We start from the raw sequence: 20,269 nt of genomic DNA, 5'->3' as shown, positions 1-20,269 counted from the left end.
CAGTGTGGCCATGTTTGTGACTGTACCAGGGGGTAGGTACCACCACTAGAACCACCATGGGTCAAAGGTGACAATGGTGGTGGCTGGAGGTGGTAAGGTTGGGTGTGGTTGTCGGGGTCGGGCTGTTTTGGGACACGGGTTGAAGGAAGTGCTGTTGGTGTCGTGTGTTAGGGCGTGGGTTGTTGGTGGTGGTTCAGCTGGTGGTTAGGTAATGGTGGAGGATGGTGGGTTGCAGGATGGTGGTGTCGAGGCTAGGTGGTGGTCGTGGTGACCTGTGTTGTCGGTTTGGAGGGTGTTTATGGGGGGTGGTTGAACTCGGTTTACACGGTGTATAGTAGGGTGGTGTTTTGTGTGTTTTTGGTGACCAGTTTTTATTTATTATTTCAGGTGACTCGGATTATATTTGAATCGGGTTTTTAAGCATCGTAAACCTTTAATAATTATGATTAATGATTAATTGAAGAATGAATATAATTTATAAATAATTATGGGAGGTAATAAATAGTAATTGATGGAAGAATTATAATATTTTGATTAGGTGACGATTGTGAAGAAATTGTAATCGGGTTCGGTTGCTTTAATTATTCGGGTTCTTGTTGAGCTGCTCAGTTGGAAATTTGCTATCAACGTAGGATAGCTACTCAATCACTTTAATGTTTACTTGAATGATATTATCTGTTTGTATTGGTCGAATTGTTTGGAATTGTGATGGATGATATATGGTTGTTGGTTGGTTGCTTTAAGATGATTTGATTATTGACTACCTCAGCTCGTGACTGAGATGATTATATGATTTGGTTTCCCCAACCTCGTGTCTGGGATGGTAAGTATAATATTGTTTGCATTTCATATCATGAGCGCTTGCATTGGTTTCCCTAGGCTAGTTCTGTAGAACTTGTCTCTGGGATGTTTTTGAGATTACCCAGGCCAGGGATTGTTCATGAGTATGCACTGCATTTGCATTTAATATTGTCTTGTATTCATTTATTGTTATTGTTTAGCTATTCCTACTCAACCTTGTAGTTGACAGTGTATTCGTGAACACCTGTGGTGAACCATAATGGGGAGCAGAGTTCACATGTACTAAAGACTAGCTGACTTGGGAGCTATGGAATGCGTGAGGACTTGGCCAGTCTACCTAGAAGCCTAGACCACATAGATTATTAGTCACTTTATTTATTTCCGCTGCGAGTTGTAATTATTTTATATCAAGTTTTAGTTGGTTAAGTTGTAATAAACATGTAATTGCTAAGTTTTAATTTAAAGTACTTTAGTGAGTTGGACTTTGTTATTTACTAGGGAAACCGAGATGGTAACAGTCCTATTTATTTTGGGAATGTCTAGCTAAAGGCTCCCGAATAAATGAGGGTGTTACATAGATGCCGCCATATCCTTTCTTCTTCACCATGATTCATCTCTTTGGAGCATTTGAGAGTGGAGACACCTTGAGGATGGGAAGCTTGAGTCGGGTAGCGGTCTTGTCGCCGGAATGCTATGTATAGATATGTTGTTATCATCATCATCGTCTTCCTTGGTTTCGGTTGTGATTATGGTAGTAGTAATAGATGGTTATACTGTTTGTTATAGGTGGTTATGGTGGTTGCTTGTTGTCTTATGGTCGTGTGCGGAAATCGCTGTGGTTTGCTAAAGGTAGGTTTTTCTACTCAGTACTGTTAGTTGTTTAATATGTCCATTGTATTGTCTAAATGGTTTTAGTATCGTTGTTGGTAGTATGGATTGGTTTAGTTGATCGTTGTTGTTTGTTTTTCTATGGTTCGTGAGGTGCACCCTCGGCTGAGTGGAGTAACTTGCGGGAGTGGCTTCACGTCCTTGATTCGCCCTCCGTGGAACCCACCACAGGAGGGGATGTGCACATTAAGGAACATGGGTTATCGCTCGGGATTGATGAGCGGGGATTAGGTAGGTACGGTTGCGGTCCCCCACTGGCGGCGTGGATTACCGGTTGCGATTGGTAATCTGGCAGGACTGGACCTTCGGGCAGTCAGAGGTGTGTGGGTGATTGAAGTAGGTGGTGTATGTATGTTGCTTTTGTATGTTCTTTCAGTTACTGACCTTGTGTGGTGTTATTGTGTTGTCTTCTTATGTTGTGTCTGCCGTGATCCACTATGGTGAGCAGTCGGTCTTAGCAGGTTGATGTCTGGATCATAGCTGGGTGATTGGAGGGACGAGTCTACTACGAGTCATGGCAAAGATAATTTCACAAAGTCTATAGATGTCACGAGTTGTATCTTTTGTGTTGTCTAATCACTTGTAATTTAATATAATCGTTCTTTTATCGACATTTCATTATTACTGTTCCTCGGGCAACCGAGATGGTAACGTCCTTATCTGCTAGGGAAGGTCTTGTTAAAGCTCCTTGGTAGATGGGGGTGTTACAGGCATCTTCAACGTTTTAGGAGTAACGGGTTCAGAAATAAGTGTGTCCTCTTCAAAGGACGAATCTTCTTCAAAAGTAAACCGCTCGTAGTCAAGTGTACTTAAGTCTTCCACCTGACTTACGTCTCTTTGAAATTTTCGTCTATAGCGAAAAGTCTTCTCTGGCTCGGGATCAAAAGGTACATTCTCCGTCCTGTTAGACCTGAGCATAAATGAAAACAACAAGAAAATATCAAACTATCTCAAGGAACTTACGCTCCTTGAGACAAAAGACAAAAATAAACAAAAATAAACGGAAATATTGTTGCCTCCTCGGCAACGGCGCCAAATTTGATAAGGTTATTTTCAGTCGTTGGCCTATCAAAATAAATCATATTCTCAACTAACTAGTAGCTAGCAGTAAGAAATGGTCGAATCCACATGGAGGCGAGTTAATTAATCTAGTTTGTTTATATTTAAGTTTATCTTAAAGGTAACAATTTTGTGGGGTTTTGTTTGTTTGATTTCTAAACTAATTGGAAGGTAAATAAAACGAATTCAAATATATTAAAAGAGTCTAGGAATCAGGTACACTAGGTAGTCATCCAAGGGTAAGATTCAATTCATTGATTGAGCAATTTATATTGTTGAAAGTCATATGATCGGTCGATTGTAATATGTCTTTGTAGATCTAAACTTAACAAGCGATTGCTATTATTAACTCAGTCTAATTCAATTATCGTGGCCTATACTAGTCTTAATCGGGTCGGTAAAAATCCTAGTTTGCAAGACTAATTAACTAATTCTGATCAGTAATTAATTAACTAGATGTAAGACAATAATTAAACAACAATCAAAAACAATTTAACAATCAATTCATTAATTAACCCCTTTTCTAACAACCTAGATCCCCTTTCACCCTAAATTAAGAAATTAGCTACTCATACTAATAATAATAACAACAATAACGATATAAGAAAGCATAATTAAGAACATAATAAGATGAATACTAATAAAGCAATTATATAAATTAGAAATTGAATTAATAACAACTAAAGAAAATTTATCAAAGTACCTTAATTAAAGAGCAATAGATCCGAAGCAAAACTAATGTAAACCAATCTAAGAGTATTCTAAAAGAGGTTTTAGAGAAGCTATGTGTAACTAGGTAAAAATAAGATGTAAATAAACATAGGGTACGAATTAGGTATTTATAGTAAAAACATAACCGGCTTAAGGAAATTGCAGAAAATTCTGGAAACTAGTGTGTACTCGATCGAGCCTATGTCCACTCGATCGAGTACACTACTTCCTCGATCGAGCCCGCTTGTAATTGATCGAGTATTCTTCTTTCTCGGCTCTTTTATTCGTGTTGTCTTCTTCACTTCTCTTCCTTTATTCTTCTAGATTCCCATGCCATGCTTCGTGTATTCCTTCATGCCCACTCCGCGATGCCCATTTCATTCCTTTGCTCCTCAAATGCATCATTGTTGCATTAAACATCAGATAAAGGAAGTAACAACATTCTAACATAAAAGGCGTGTATTTAATATAAATTAGCACGGAAACCGTATCAAAAGTAATTAAGGGGAGACATAAATATGCATATAATTATGACTCATCAATGCCCTTATTTCGTGGTTTGTGTTAGTTACCTTGTGTTTGGATGAGCATAGTATCCCCACATAGTTGATATCCTCGTGAATTGTTTACGTATGGTCCGCATTATTTGGTGTTTTACCACTTTGTGTTGAATTTAAGTGACAAGTATTAATTCACATGATTAATTTTGATAACAAAGATTATCTAATAGCTTGGTGTGATGCATGCTTACTAGTGATGATGGTGTCCCCATATTACAAGATAATGATGTTTATATTACATGATATTTTCCATTTTATGTGTCACATGGTGATGATTAAATGCATGATTGGAGTTTTATAATTCTTATAAAAGGAAGTGTTCGTGATGAGTGAACATGGATGTGAAAGCATGTTAAACGGTATAACAGATGGATTTGATGTGACATTTGCGTGACATGATGTGCACGGAAGTATTAAAAGTGGTTAAGTCATATTACGAGTAATATTTTTTTTGCCATTCTTTAATTATTTTCATAAGATTTGTACAATCTTGTTCTTTTGATGTACATGCATAAACGTAGTAACGTTTGAGTCATATCGTGAATATAGATACATATATAACCATTAGTGACCAACGGGAACCATGACGTGAGTTGGGAGTTGCTTATGAGATTTGAACGTTGAACCTTGGCCTTGGCCCTGGGATTATAATCCCCTTTGGAAAGGTTTGTAGTGTGAGAGTTTGACCAACGGTCTTATGGATATATGGGATTTGATGATGGGAATTTCTATAGGTAAGAAAAGAGAGTGGTGAATCCGAAATTCGGTTATTCGTGGATATCAATTTTGAGGACGGTAAGGATATTAGTTAGATGTTTGAACTTCGAGACGAAGTTCTCTTTTAGGGGAAGTAGAATTAATACCTTGAAAGATTAAGGAAAGAGAGTACAGAATATGGAATGTGAGGAAGTGAACGGTTGAACAAAGAACCTTGGGATGTGTGTGATGAGTATAAGAGAGTGTGTACAGATAAAGGTGCCTGAGGTGAGCATGGCGAGAGGGATGAGAATGATGTTGACATAATGAGAGTAATAATGACGGTAAGAACATTGACGGACCTTGTAGGAGAGTAAAAGACAACGTAGATAACGAGAGAGTGTGCGAAAGTGGGTAACGAGGCTTTGGGATGAGTGGTTGCCAAAGGAAAGAGTGAGGCGAACCACGGGGGCGAAGTTCATTCTAAGAAGGGAAGATTATAATACCCGGATCTTTTGAGACTTCTGAAGGAACCTTGGTAATAGTGAGAGGACCCTTGGGCTTAATGAGAGGCTATTTGTGAGCTAAGTGATAAGTTATGCTAGACCGAGTATGGAGTCAGTAGACCGAGTTGGTGGCACTCGTCCGAGTATGAGCCATACTCGACCGAGTGAGATGCACTCAGCCAAGTGCACGGGCACTCGACCGAGTGGACCTGTTCAGTGGTGATATAAACTATGTTGGGATCTAAAATTCGCCTAACCCTAAATCATTTCCTTCTCTCTCTCTCTCTCTCTCTCTCTCTCTCTCTCTCTCTAAAGCCTCCAAACACTCTCCCTTCTCTCTAGAACTCTCCTAAGCCTTCTCCCATGGTGTGTGTATAACACCCCCATACTCCAAGTGCCTTACCAGGACCACTCAGGTATGAAGACATTACCATCTCGGTTACCCGAGGCAATGATAATCAAACAACAATGAAGAAACAACGTTTAATATAAATAATTTAGCGAATAGTTACAATCCTCGAAACCAAACCAAAAGTACGATACAATATTCTCAAACTGACTGTTCTAACTGAAATGTAAATAAACTAAATACTACAGCGGAAGACTCCTATCATCATGTCGTGGCATCCCAGCTATCCCAGTACTCATCTCAATACTGCTCAATATCTCGCTCACCATCCCCGAATGGATCACCGCAGGTTTACAAAACAACACCGGGGTCGGTACTAATCACACAATCAATATAAACAACAACGATAAGATAAACAAACAACTTAATCACACACACACACACAACCAACCAATTCCCATCATCTCAATACTTGACCGTCCACTTTGGACCACCCTGCCGATGGGGGACCGCACTGTACCCATCAAATCCCCGCTCCACATAGTGAGCGATAAACCCTGTCCATTAATGTGCACATCCCTTCTGTGGCGGGTTCCACAGAAAGCGAAACTAGGGCGTGAAGCCACTCCCGCAAGTGACCCCACTCGGTAGAGGCCACGCCTCGCGAACCATCAACAACGATCACAACCACTATCACAATACAATTATTATATCAAACAACCAAATACAATACATCAACCAATATCCCATTATGGGACTAATACGAGTAGGAAATCCTGCCCGTTATGCACACAATCGACGGTCTCTCTTCTTTGAGTCAAAAGCCTCTTCTATGAACCCTCCTCCTATCATACAACACATAGAGGCTACCAAATCACATACTACACATAAAACCCCAATCTCTAAATTAGGGTTTAACCAAATCGAAGGAAATACAATAAAAAGGGTACATAGATCTTACCCTCGACGCAAGGAACTCAACGGTACGAACAACGTCAAGAACTGACCGTCGAACTCCGGAATTGCTAAGAATGTGATTAAGAAGATGAACTTGTTTGCTTTCTCTCTTAAACAGGAATTTAGGTTTTGTAAAAGTGATTTAGAATAATGACGATGAAGCTTAAATACCTTAATCGCATAATTAACAAAACCCGAGAAAACTCCCCGTAAAACCGGACACTCGATCGAGTACCCAAGGTACTCGATCGAATACCCCCTTACTCGATCGAGTGCCCCAGCTACTCGATCGAGTACCCAACAGGTCAGAAACTATTTTATTTCGCAACTTACCCTTACTCGACAGAGTAAGGCCTACTCGATAGAGTACCCCAAGACTTATAAATACGGAGTATTACAGTCTTCCCTCCTTAAAAGGAACTTCGTCCCCGAAGTTCAAACCACTACTAAACGAAGGTACTCCCATAACATTCCCGACTCAAAAGCCAAACAAAATTCAACATAAAACATGATACTAACCTAACTCATCCCGACAAACATACCGACACAACATATAAAAGGGGTATAAAACTCTTAAAAACTGCTCGCGATCATCTCTTACCCCTCTAACAGAAACAAGGTTACGTCCCCGTAACCATACATACCTGATCAAAAAGGAAAGGGTAACGCTCTTTCATAGCTTCCTCTGGCTCCCATGTAGCTTCCTCGGTCTCGTGGTTAGACCAGAGGATCTTAAGCAAAACTGTCTCACCTCCTCTAGTCTTTCTAACCTTTCGGTCTAGAATCTTCTTAGGCACCTAAAGATATGATAAGGACTCATCTAGCTCTAAGCTCTCTGCCTCCAACACATGTGACGGGTCACTCACATACTTCCGCAGCTGCGATGCATGAAACACATTATGCACTCTCTCTAACGCAGCTGGTAAAGCCAGACGATAAGCAACTTCCCCAACTCGCTCTAAGATCTCATAAGGCCCTATAAACTTCTGACTTAGCTTGCCTTTCTTCCCAAATCTCATAACCCCACGCATAGGAGACACTTTCAAAAGAACCTTGTCCCCAACTTGAAACTCTATGTCCGTGATGTAGATTTGCATAACTCTTTGTCGATCTGAGCCGCTCTCATCCGTTCCCCGATCATCTTAATCTGTTCCACCATCTCATGCACCATCTCTGGTCCTAAAACCACTGCCTCAGCACTATCGTCCCAACAGATTGGACTCCTACATCTCCTCCCATACAAAGCCTCAAACGGTGCCATACCTATACTGGTGTGATAACTGTTATTGTAAGAGAATTCTATCAAGTCCAACCTTTGCTCCCATCTACCACCAAAATCCATCACACAAGCTCGCAACATATCCTCAAGAGTCTTGATTGTTCTCTCAGTCTGCCCGTCTGTCGCAGGATGAAATGCTGTACTCATCTTCAAAGTTGTTCCCAACGATTCCTGCAACTCCTTCCAAAACCTCGATATAAACCTCGCATCTCTGTCAGACACTATGTCCTTAGGGACTCCATGTAACTTAAGCACGTTCTTTCGATAGGCCATAGCCAATTGTGCCTTAGTCCATGTATCTTTCATTGGAACAAAGTGAGCTGACTTGGTCAGACGATCCACGATCACCCAAATCATGTTGTTACCTTGTTGACTCTTCGGCAAACACACAATGAAGTCCATGGAAATGGATTCCCACTTCCACTCAGGCACCTCTAAAGACTGAATCTTACGTTGTGGTCGTCTCTGTTCCCCTTTAACTCTCTGGCATGTCAAAAAACGGGACACAAACTCAGCTGTCTCTTTCTTCATCCCAGGCCACCAAAACGTTTTCTTCAAATCCTTGTATAGCTTGTCTCCACCTGGATGAACTGAATATGGTGTGCAATGTGCCTCTGTCATGATAGTCCTTTTCAGCTCCTCATCATTAGGAACACACCACCTACCATCAAACCTCAAACTACCGTCTGTATGAATAGAAAACCGGGACACTGTCCCTTTCTCTACTCCAGCTCTCCACTCAACTATCTTAGGATCCAAAGCCTGCTTACCTCGAATATCATCATAAAACTCAAGATGTACTGTCATATCACCCATGGCATCTCCTTTCTGCATCATATGTATCCCAAAACTCGCTACCTCATCCCTCAGCCTCATCAAGGATAGAGGCATACACACAGAGAATGTACACTCTTCCTACTCAAAGCATCAGCAACAACATTGGCCTTCCCTTCATGGTAGATGATTTCCATGTCATAATCGCCAATCAGCTCCATCCACCTCCTCTGTCTCATGTTCAACTCCTTCTGCGTGAAGATGTACTTGAGACTCTTGTGATCAGAAAATACCTTAAAGATTGCTCCATAAAGGTAATGTCTCCAAATCTTGAGAGCAAACACCACTGCACCCAACTCCAGATCATGAGTAGGGTAGTTCTCCTCATAAGGCTTCAATTGCCTAGAAGCATAGGCAATCACTTTACCATTCTGCATCAACACACATCCCAGCCCATTCTTCGAGGCATCCGTATAAACCTCAAAGTTCTCGCTCCCTTCAGGCAATGCTAAGACAGGAGCTGTGGTCAAACGCTCCTTTAATGTTTGGAACGCCGTCTCACAACTCTCATCCCAACGAAACCTGTTCTCTTTCCTCATCAACGCTGTCATCGGTCTAGCTATCTTGGAGAAATCTTTCACGAACCGTCTCGTAGTATCCGGCTAAACCCAAGAAACTCCTAACCTCAAAGAACATTCTTGGTGCTTCCCACTTTGTCACTGCCTCAATCTTCGCCGGATCCACAGCTACCCCATCTTTTGAGATCACGTGCCCCAGAAAAGCAACTTTCTCTAACCAGAACTCACACTTGGACAGCTTAGCATACAACTCATGATCCCTCAAAGTCTGCAACACGATTCTCAGATGCTCCTCATGCTCCTCCTTAGTCTTAGAGTAGACTAAGATATCATCGATAAACACCACTACAAACTGGTCCAAGAACTCTCAAAGATTCTATTTATCAAATCCATAAACACTGCACCGCGCATTAGACAACCCAAACGGCATCACCACATACTCATAATGGCCATACCTCGACGTGAAAGCTGTCTTTGGTATGTCCACCTCTCTAATCTTCACCTGATGGTACCCCGACCTCAAATCAATCTTAGAAAATACTGTTGCACCACTCAACTAATCAAACAGGTCATCTATCCTTGGCAAAGGATACTTGTTCTTTATCGTCACTCGGTTCAGCTCCCTGTAATCTATGCACAACCTCAAACTCCCATCTTTCTTCTTCACGAAAAGAACTGGTGCTCCCCACGGCGATACACTTGGTCTAATGTATCCCTTCTCTATCAAATCATCCAACTGCTTCCTAAGCTCCTCCATCTCCTTAGGACCCATACGGTGCACGTGCCTTAGAGATCGGCCCCGTCCCTGGCTTCAACTCAACAGTGAAATCTATCTCCCTCTTCGGTGGCAACCCCGGAATCTCCTCTGGAAAAACATCTGCAAACTCTCCCACCACTGGTATCTCATCAACTGTCGGACTCTCTATCCGGTCATCTCTCACATGGCACAAGATCAAAGGACATCCCTTCCTCAGATAAGACTTCAATGTAACAACTGCAATCAACTTAACTTTGGGTTTGACTAGAAACCCACGATAAGACACACTAACGCCCTTAGGACCTCTTAAAGACACTTTCTTTTGATGACAGTGTATCTTAGCTTTATACTTTCCTAACCAATCCATCCCGACTATCATCTCAAAACCGTTAAAAGGAAACTCTAGCAAGTCTACAGAGAAATCAACTTGCCCAACAATCAAAGATACATCTCTGAACAATCTCCCACACGATACAGACTCACCCGAAGGTATGAAAACTTGCTCACTAACAGACTCATATACTCTCAAACCCAACTATTTGACATGACTCGAAGACACAAACGACTGAGAAGCCCCCGAATCAAACAAAACAAAGGTGGGAATACCATTAACAAGGAATGTACCGGTGATAACGTGCGCATCTTCCTCACCGCTTTTTCTTCTCCATCATAAATAACTTGCCACATCGGTCTTCCGCCCACCTCCCCGGACATCTTGGTGAGGTGGTCGGCTTAGCACCCGACCCTTGATTGTTGTTGTTGTTCGGTGGTGGTTTCTGATAAGAATTACCGCCGTTGTGGTTGCCTCCACTCTGGTAACTCGACTTCCCGGTTTGGCCATGATCCGGCCGGTCATTTGCTCGCGAAGCTCGCGCAGTCTCCGGAAAGATCCTGGTGCACTTGTGCACTCATGTCTCTTGTGGCCTACACCACCACAACTATAGCAGGTCACTCCCCAACTATTACTCACACTTCCACGGCCACGCCCAATCGAAGCCCCAAAGATCGAACCCGGACCCGAAGAAAATCCCTTAGACGGATTGTGGTTGCCTTTCTTGTGATTCGATTGGCCACCACCCTCGCTCTCGGACTTCCTCTTCTCACCACCTAACCTCTCCCGAGCCATCTCCACCAACCTCTCAGCTCTCCCGGCCCTCTCATAAGCTTCCTTAACATCGGTAAGGACTCCCACGGTAACTTATCCATAATCTTAGGGTCAACCCTCTCTCAAACCTCAATGCCGATTCTCCTCACTCAAACCCATGTCCTCGGATACCTAGACTTCTCATTGAACAGCCTGTAGTACTCAGCCACAGACATCTCAGCGGTCATCTTAAAACCATCAAACTCTTCTCTCAACTTACTCCTCACATGTTCCGGTACAAACTACTTCCTCACAGCCCTACGAAACTCCTCCCAAGGTATAGCAGGTAAGCCTTGGTTTGTGTATATCTCCTTAGCACTCACTTTCACTGAATCCCACCACTTGCCTCGTTGCCTCCCTTAGATAGAACGCACTGTTCCACTCTCATCTCATCGGGACAAGAACCAAGTCCAATATGTTCTCCATCTCTCTCGGCCAACTATCAAGAAGATTAGGCTCCCCAACTCCCTTGTACTCTTTCGGGTTAAACCTCGCAATGTAGAGGCTGATCTTTGAATGGTCAACCTCCTTCTCCTTATCCTTATTCTTATCCTCATTCACTTTCTTTAGGGTCTCAGTAAGAGCATCCTGGTGCTCTAACATCTTAACAATGTCATCCACGGTCATAAGCTCAGCTCTCGCATACAAAGCAGTCCTCTTGGGCGGCATCTTGAAACTATACATATATATAAGAAAGGGTAGATATGAACACACGTACTAAACTTCAAAACACGAAAACACGCCACCCAGAACCTACTCGATCGAGTTCCCAAACCCACTCGATCGAGTAACGGGCTACTCGATCGAGTGCCCAACATACTCGATCGAGTACCCAAGCATCAGACCCCTAACAGACCTTCTGATCTCTTACCTACTCGATCGAGTAGCTAGGCTACTCGATCGATTGACCCCCTACTCGATCGAGTACCCCTAGTTACTCGATCGAGTACCCAAAAACACGATTCTGGACTCAAAATCGTCAAAAACCCACCCGATCGAGTCAGTCCCACTCGATCGAGTCATGCTAATACATAAAAGCTACCCGCATGTCATATGCTAACATGCTAAACTTATAAACCACATTATATCATAATAAACATGCTACGCATCTTTTCTACTATCTACGAGATCATTTCATCATGTTATTAAATGCCACATTGTAAATCATCCAACATGTTATCATCTCATCAACAAATTCCCACCTATCACCATTTTCTTTCACATGTTCATCTTTCTACTTCAACACCCAAAAATTAACACATTTCATCACATTCTTACACAAGTTAACCAAACACACATACGACTCGACAAACACTTCCCCCATGTGACCGGTTCAAAGTTGTAGGGCGACCCCTGCGACTTTAGGACGTCTCCCAAGCCTTTGCACTAGCTCCTACAACTTTTACCCCGGGTTCATTTTAATTGACTCCCTATGTTCATTAGGTTCATTGGTTACAGGTTTCAGGATCGTCGCTCAGATACCATTTGTAACACCCCCATACTCCAAGTGCCTTACCAGGACCACTCAGGTATGAAGACATTACCATCTCGGTTACCCGAGGCAATGATAATCAAACAACAATGAAGAAACAACGTTTAATATAAATAATTTAGCGAATAGTTACAATCCTCGAAACCAAACCAAAAGTACGATACAATATTCTCAAACTGACTGTTCTAACTGAAATGTAAATAAACTAAAGACTACAGCGGAAGACTCCTATCATCATGTCGTGGCATCCCGGCTATCCCGAGTACTCATCTCAATACCGCTCTATATCTCGCTCACCATCCCCGAATGGGTCACCGCAGTTTACAAAACAACACCGGGGTCGATACTAATCACAAAATCAATATAAACAACAACGATAAGATAAACAAACGACTTAATCACACACACACACACAACCAACCAATTCCCATCATCTCAATATCGATGTCCACCTTTGGACCAGACCCGGACCGTGGGGGACCGCAGCCGTACCCACCAAATCCCCGCTCCACATAGTGAGCGATAAACCCCGTCCATTAATGTGCACATCCCTTCTGTGGCGGGTTCCACAGAAAGCGAAACTAGGGCGTGAAGCCACTCCCGCAAGTGACCCCACTCGGTAGAGGCCACGCCTCGCGAACCATCAACAACGATCACAACCACAATCACAATACAATTATTATATCAAACAACCAAATACAATACATCAACCAATATCCCATTATGGGACTAATACGAGTAGGAAATCCTACCCGGTATGCACACAATCGGACGGTCTCTCTTTACTGAGTCAAAAGCCTCTTCTATGAACCCTCCTCCTATCATACAACACATAGAGGCTACCAAATCACATACTACACATAAAACCCCCAATCTCTAAATTAGGGTTTAACCAAATCGAAGGAAATACAATAAAAAGGGTACATAGATCTTACCCTCGGCGCAAGGAACTCAACGGTACGAACAACGACAAGAACTGACCGTCTGAACTCCGGGAATTGCTAAGAATGCGATTAAGAAAATGAACTTGTTTGCTTTCTCTCTTAAACAGGAATGTAGGTTTTGTAAAAGTGATTTAGAATAATGACGATGAAGCTTAAATACCTTAATCGCATAATTAACAAAACCCGAGAAAACTCCCCGTAAAACCGGACACTCGATCGAGTACCCAAGGTACTCGATCGAGTACCCCCTTACTCGATCGAGTGCCCCAGCTACTCGATCGAGTACCCAACAGGTCAGAAACTATTTTATTTCGCAACTTACCCTTACTCGACAGAGTAAGGCCTACTCGATAGAGTACCCCAAGACTTATAAATACGGAGTATTACAGTGTGAGCATGGATTATAAGATCTTGCACCTTCCTCATCCCTTTTTTGATCTTATAAGTCAGGATCTCACCTTTTCTATTTCTTTCACCAAAACCTAACTTTCGGGATTTTCAAGGGTAATGTTAATTAGTGCTTTAATTAGTATTATTGGTAAATAAGAGGTAATAATAAGGGGTTTTATATTATATAAGAGTATAGGATGTGTTGTAATGGTAATTATGTGATTTATGTAGGATGAGATGGTTTTGTGAGACGGATTCTTGGTTGTCACGAGTTGCTTACGGAGTTTGCTAAAAGGTAGGGTTTCCCTACTCGGTTTTGGTATTATGGATGCTTACTCATATGTTTACATATGTCATTCTTGTTGTTGTTAGTCTTACATGATTATTAGATTTGCACTATAACATGTGGTTGGGTAATTGTGTCTTAGAGTATTGTTGGGATTGTTGGGATTGCATTATAACATGTTAATAGGAGATTGAATCTTGAGGTATTATTGTGGTTGTTGGTGCATATTGATACATAGCATACTTGACATTCATCGTACATGAGAAAGAGGCATATTTGGTAATTGTTATGGATATGAAAGCATTACACTTGACATATTATGTACATGTGATTGTTGGTGGATGCTGGAGGTTGTTGGTGGAATTGTGTGGTTGTTGAGGAGACGTAAGGTGGTTCGGCAGACCATCTTACGCCCGACATCGCTATTTGGAGTTTCAACTCTAAGAAGTACGTGCACGTTTATGACTTAAGTACGGAGGGACTCGTGTGGTGTCACGAAGTCTGGCATGGGTCCGGTTAGCGCCCGGGCTCGGTACCGGGGATGCGTCCCGTGTACTTGTTTTACGGGTTGCAGTCAGGCTGTTTGGTGGCAGTGTTGCGATGTCGTCACCTGGTTATATGGATGTGGAGTTGTGGTGGATGGAGACTCGTGACTCGTGTGTTTCATTATTGCATTGCGTGTTCATATTTACTTGTCTTTCCGTGAGTCATTGTTATATTGAAACGGACGTGTGTGGCTTTGTGTAAATTGTCACCTTCTTTAATTGGGGTAGCCTATGATGATCTATATGATATTTCCGATCATATAGGGAGCAGTTTGGAGTATAGGTTTATATATGATGATGATCGGGTTATGGACCGTGCTATGGATATTTGGAGTCGATTTGCATAGTGACATGATAGACGATGTAGATATTAGTGAGTTGTATCATATAGAAATCACTTTGTATTATTCATTTATTTGTTTCTGTAATTCATTTAATATGTTATTTATATAAAATCTTGCTTAATTGGAGTTCTGATTCACTGCCTCGGGAAACCGATATGGTGACATAATCAATTATCTTGGCCGGATAAGAGGGGGTGTTACATAAACTCCCTAGCAAAGGCCAGTACTAACTCCCCTACCCCGAGAGCGAGGGACGAAGAGCGCCTACCCGCAGAAGATGTTTTCTCCAAGATGTCCCTATGAGAAGATGGAGGCTCAGGCGCAAGATCAACAGCCGGTTCGGCCACCAGACAAAATCGGGTTACAGGTCAAGCCTCAGAAGAAGGCCCGCCATGATAACGACCCAAATTTTGAGGTATCGCCTAAGCCCAGGATTGAGTCACACGCGCCTGACGCCCGCTCTAACTAATCATGTTCAAAGCTGCTTGCTTGTCGAGGCCAGCACGCCATATCATCTTGTCAAGACCAGTTTTATTGAGATCTTGAGTAATAGGGGTAAGTCGGTCTGTAATGTCACGATTCGGTGAAAGTCCAATCGACCTTAGCTTTGACACGGTAAATGATACGAAAGTTAATCAACCTTTCTTGGTAGCAGAAGCAAACTCGATAATAACATGACCTGTAGTTTAGGGCACGATTTCTTGAACACAATTTAGGGTAGTTTTAAGTGATTTTTTTGTAATTACAGACAATAACAGTAGAATAGTAGCACAATAACACGGCCAGCAATAATGAACCAGCAGAAGTAACGAGGACAATGAACCATGCGAACAGAACAAGGGTAATTTTTAGGTGTTTTTTATTTTTTGTGAACAACGAAAATAAAAAGGATATTTGTTTGAGCTAGACCTATAACTCAAACAATGGTGTTGAATCTCAAGACCTATTGCCATCAATCAGGTTAGAGTTTGAAATGCGTCAAACAATAACAGAGTCGGAACGAAAACGCGTCGATCCTATGCTTACAGAACTTGTAAACACAATAAAGCAACAACTTCAATATTTATTAATTCTTAATGTATGAAAATAAAACAATACAACGACCTCTATAATAAATGACCTAATAGCTTCTAAAAACCAACCTAAAAACACGCCTAAACCGACTCCAATTGGCTTTCCTAAAGCTAATACGACAGCCTTGTCTTATTTATTCTTACTGTAATTTGGAAAATAAACTAATACTAAGCTGATTAGGAAGACTAGTGTTTTTTAGTTTTACGAAACCTTATCTCTGCATAATAAATTACTCCTAATAATAATAAAACTACAATATTAATCTATTAATTTCCCAACCAAAGTAGACGAGCTGGACTTGGTTTTCGTGAGCTGCTCTCCGGCCATTCCTTTGACTTTCGAGCACAACCTAATCATTTTTATTTGACCTTAGCCATTTTTGGATCATCCTCTCCCTCTTGGAAAGGAATTGTCCTCAATTCACGCAACTCCAACCCACCAGGATAAAAAAACGAGTATTAGCAACAAACGCGAACACATATTCAAGCCATCTTTGACACCTTGCTCCCACTCGTTTATTCTTTTGAATTTCCAACCCCTATCGTGCCATGTTAGCTTGTGATTTCCACCCCTCCACCCTTCGTGCACAAAGCTTGATATGTTTTCACGATCTTCATTGTTGAACACACAATGCAAACACGACAAATCCTCCAAAGTTCCAGCAACCTTGTGTTCCTGAAAATTAATCAAATAACAACTGGACAGATCTTAAAACTCACTAGAATCGAGTGTGTTCTTGTAGGGCTTAGAATTTAACTGGGCCGCACAACCATCAGCAACTGGACAACACGGTCCTGGACTTTTGCAACAACCGCTTTCTCATTGTCCAACAAGCAAATAGAACATGGTACTGCTCTAATAGCTACTGAACAATTTTTCGTTTGAAACTCGACCAAAGGACAACCTGTTTGATCTAGAAACGCAATAGAACCGAATGCATTCTCGCTTAGCTTAATTATTTCAAACTCTTGACCAGAATTGAAGGTATAGCACGGTTCCAACATCTTTGCATCACACGTTTCCTCATCTCCATGTTCGTCAAAGATAGGAGGTAAATCGAGAATTAGAGAATAATTGTTGTCCTCCTTAAGATCTACTGAAGTGAATAAACTCCCCTCGGAAATTTTCGAATCCTCCTCCGTCTTGGACTGCCTTGATTTTTCGTAAAGAACTCGCGGAGGCTATTCAGAAATATATGTAGGATCATTAAAATCCCTATCGATAAAGGATCAAAACCCGAAGCTCTTATACCACTTAGGATACGAAAGTTAATCAACCTTTCGTTGTAGCGGAAGCAAACTCTATAATAACGTGACCTGTAGTCTAGGGCACGGTTTCTTGAACACAATTTACGGTAGTTTTAAGTGAATTTGTTGTAACGACGGACAATAATAGTAGAACAGTAGCACAATAACATGGCCAGCAATAACGAACCAGCAGCAGTAACGAGATAAACGAACCAAGCGAACAGAACTAGGGTAATTTTTAGGTGTTTTTGATTTTTGTGAACAACGAAAATAAAAGGGATATTTATTTAAACTAGCCCTATAACTCAAACAATGGTGATTGAATCGCAAGACCTATTGCAATCGATCGAGTTAGAGTTTGAAACGCGTCAAACAATAACAGAGTCAGAACGAAAATGCGTCGATCCTATGTTTACAGAACTTGCAAACACAATAAAGCAACAACTTCAATTTTTATTAATTCTCAATGTATGAAAATAAAACAATACAATGACCTTATTGACTGTGTAAATAAACAACCTAATAGCTGCTAAAAACCGACCTAAACACATGCCTAAATCGACTCCAATTGCCTTTTCTAAAGCTAATACGACAGCCTTGTCTTGTTTATTCTTACTGTAATTAGGAAAATAAACTAATACTAAGCTGATTAGGAAGACTAGTGTTTTGTGGATTTACAAAACCTTATTTCTGCATAATAAATTACTCGTAATAATATTAAAACTACAATACTAATCTATTTCGAGTTGGATTAAGAAACCACGAGCTCTGCTAATTTCCCAACCAAAGTAGACGACCTGGACTTGGTTTTCGTGAGCTGCTCTCCGGCCATTGCCTTGACTTTCGAGCACAACCATGCTATTTTCATTTGACCTAGCCATTTTTGGATCAGTAAACTCTAAGGCGCAAGGTTTTGCAACACAAGGGAACAAACGTCGGAAAAAAAAGATGGAAGAAACATAAAAGCGACAAAGAACAATAGAGGATTGGATTCTGGCCATCCCGTAACTGAGAGACGGGTTGGAACCAATCCTTCCCGACAAAGGAAGTCATCACTCAAAAAAACATCAGCAGGAGGTAGCCACTTCTTCGACTCAGGAACCTTAGAATTAGGGTTCTGTTCAAACAGGGAGAGCATCGGCTTCTCCTCCTCGAAAATGACAGTTCGGGAAGAAGAATCTAGGGCCTTCTCGTAATCCAGACCCAACCGTACACAATTCTTGAAATGCTTAAGGAGCTTCCAGTTCAGAGGACACCTTATGTAGAAGAACCTCGACTTCCAGTCCTTCACGCCATCCAACGCAGGATACACCATGATATAATCAAGACCCTTGATCATAGTATACCAACATTTGGTCGAGGGAGGAGTCGTACTCTTAAGGGTCACGCACCTCTTAAAGACCTCCAGAGAGGGAGACAACCCAGCAAAGAGACAGTACTAGGCAAAAGCGACCACATTCAAGATGGATTAAGGGTTCACTTGACAAAGGGCCATATTCGCCCTAAAGAGAAACTCCTCGGTTACTCGATTAAAGGGTCCAGAGGGAACCAAAGATAAGCTCTAAATGATGCAAGTAAACCGCCATATAACCCTCAGACGGTTTACATACTGTATCAGTCTGGGTTGGAAACCTCAGATCATACTCATGCGGAATGTCAAAATGTCGATAAACCAATTCCTGAACCGCATGAAGTTGAACCTAACTCGCAAAGGCGTAATCCGGGTAGGAATGGAGGGAAGGGAATATTAGACTTTATTCAAGACACGACGAACGGATACAACGACGTCCAGACCCCCAATAATAGAGGATCCCGCCGAATCAATCGGCTCGATATCCAGAAGTTCGTTATTTGAATCCTTAATCTCAGATGATGACACCCCATTGCATCATGGCCACGAAAGCCGGCAAACTGACAAGGATAACCAAGGCAGGCGACAGCGTAACCCGCTCGTGTGTCACCCAAAGAGCCAGAAACGTCAGACGAGTCCCCACGGTCAACACCGGATACGCCCATCTCACCGACAAGTCTAAGATCCATTAAAGAAAGTGATGTAAAGGGACATAGAAACTGACCTACAAAACAAAACGATGGACAATGGAGGAACGAGTAGAGAAGGGGAAGAATCGAATATCTCGAGACAATGAGAAGATTTTTGAAAAAGTGCAACAATGATGAGGAGGGAACAATTTAGAGGGCAAAAAACGAAATCCTGGACTCTGCAGAGATACGACGCGTGGGGGCAAGAGAGGTCCATATGTAACTGAACACACGTCAAACATCCGCAGGAGAGAAGCGGAACAGTTGCAAATATTGGAAGTGTAACCGTTCCCAGTTTGAATTCGAAATTGATAAATACAAATCATGTGAATGAAGAAAGCGGGAAATAAAAAGAGCTCGAACAAATAAAAACAAGTCGAGCCAACTTTTACTCAAAACGCATCGTCATAATTTACATCAGTGGTTAAGATTTTATTCGACAAAAGAAAATTATAAGGAAAGAAAATCTGAAAGGTCTTTGAGTGGATATCTCAAAGGAGACCCACCAAAGGAACCATCCGACCGGTAATCATGAGACTTCCTATCAAAGGAGTCCTACGAAGACAACAAGTACAAGTAAGGAACCGGAGAGTCACTCCCTTCACTACATGATGTGACTCATATTTGAGCACATTTAGTCCCCGACCTCGTTCCCATGCTTTCTAGCATATAATAAGGTCATTTCTTATCTTTAGTTTCCCATTTTGCATATTCTTTGAGGTTTTGTGTCCTTGGTAGAAGAGGATTGCTAGCCTTGCATTTATGGAGCAAAATAGAGCTAAATGGATCGCATCTAATGATCAAGCATCAAAGAGGAGACCGAGACTAGAAGCCTAAGTAAATAAATG

The sequence above is a fragment of the Silene latifolia genome, chromosome X (assembly GCF_048544455.1).
Source record: "Silene latifolia isolate original U9 population chromosome X, ASM4854445v1, whole genome shotgun sequence".
NCBI classification, from domain to species: Eukaryota; Viridiplantae; Streptophyta; class Magnoliopsida; order Caryophyllales; family Caryophyllaceae; genus Silene; species Silene latifolia.
The sequence above is the reverse complement of the archived record's forward strand: the minus strand, read 5'-3'. Positions refer to the sequence as shown.